This window comes from Rhagoletis pomonella, unplaced genomic scaffold (assembly GCF_013731165.1).
Source record: "Rhagoletis pomonella isolate Grant_MI unplaced genomic scaffold, Rhpom_1.0 Rhpom_scaffold_00006, whole genome shotgun sequence".
Taxonomy (NCBI): domain Eukaryota; kingdom Metazoa; phylum Arthropoda; class Insecta; order Diptera; family Tephritidae; genus Rhagoletis; species Rhagoletis pomonella.
This window is the reverse complement of record NW_023458560.1, coordinates 36158241-36159730: the sequence shown is the minus strand read 5'-3', so window position 1 is coordinate 36159730 and position 1490 is coordinate 36158241. Positions and strand designations below refer to the sequence as shown.

Below are 1490 nucleotides of genomic sequence, written 5' to 3'. Positions count from 1 at the left end.
AAAAACTAAGCATTTGTTTTTCTTAATTTCATACCTTTCACTTAAATTTATTTGAACAAATCGACTAAAGGGTCAAAAATTGTAATAAAAAGCATTTGCTTAGGTTTTATGCATGCGGCCCATTATCAATTAAACTGCTTTGTATTTCAGTAATATACGTATGTAATTAACTGCGTGGTTCCTTACTAACACACAACGAATTACAATATTTATCGTATTAGCTATGAAAAATATCCTGAGTACAACTTAATGGTTTCTATTAATGCAAACGGGTAAAACGATTATTTATTTTAATGCATTAAAATTTTCCATTAGCATTAGCTTTGAATAATTTAATGAAAAAAAAATTCATTAGCATTATTTTTTCAAGAATTAATGCATTAAAATTTTATTAATCATTAAATATTCAAAATTAATGCATTTGCATTTTTTTAGCATTAAATTTTAAAATTTTAATGCATTAATTTTTACATTAACATAATTGCCTCAATGTAACATTAATGCATTAAAAATTTAATGCATTTTTCACAACTCTGATATGTACATATGTACGTGGGGAAGTAAAAAAACTTGTCGATATACCTACCATGGAAACACAGCAACCAAAAATAGCAAAGTGGACTGGCTAATTTTGAAAAAGCAATTACGCAGATGCATTGCAATATAAAATGGAAATGGAAGAAGGTGAAGGTATTTTTGACTCGCGAATCCAGCGGCGGATCCAGAATTTTCTGATGAGGGGGGTTTTGCGGGAAATTTTGCCCCTTATTCTAATTACCTTAAACGAGCAATTTTAGTGTATATGTATATGTATCCATAAGTTTCTCGGCAACGGCTCTAACGTAGCAAAATGAAAAATCGTTTAAAAAAGACTTTCGAAGTTGTATTTATTCCAATTGTCAAAAACTTTTTATTTGTCACGGGGAAAATACTGTAAAAATTATTTGTATCGTGCGAATATCTATAGAAATTATCAGGGTTTGAAAAACTGTTAGCACAGCGACAACAGCCAAGCATTTGCTTTTTTATAAATTGTTGTTGCTTTTCTAGCCGGCAATTACAAGTACCTGATGAAGATCTTGCAGAAGCAATGAGCTTAGCCGACGACGCTTTAAAGGAATTTGAAGAAATGCGACAAGATGCAGAAAAAACTTTCATTTGCTTTTGGAACACGTAGAAGAAGTATGCACCAACCTAGGTACAGAAATCAAAGTACCGCGATACAGCAGTCGCCAAAAGAATTGCTTTAATGTGAAAACCGGAGATGCCGAGGCATACTATCGCATTGCTTTTTAGTTACATTCCCTTCCTTGATACATATTGTGGCGAATACTGCGGCAACACAAAGCGAACAACGAGAAATAGGCAGAATGTTCGAGGAATGACGTAGAATGTTCCACAAAGAGAAACGTCAAGTTGGATGAACACTGCGAACAGCGAGAAAAAGAGAATGAGCGATAAACTTCAGAACGTTCTAGAGTTGCCATAAG

The 1490-nt window shown here is 33.0% G+C and overlaps 1 protein-coding gene across 1 annotated transcript in view; it reads left to right on the top strand.

The window, feature by feature from the left end:
• The window catches only part of LOC118740665 (uricase-like), a 76844-nt gene that overhangs the window by 53618 nt on the left and 21736 nt on the right, over positions 1-1490 (top strand). The gene's annotated exons all lie outside the window — the stretch shown is intronic.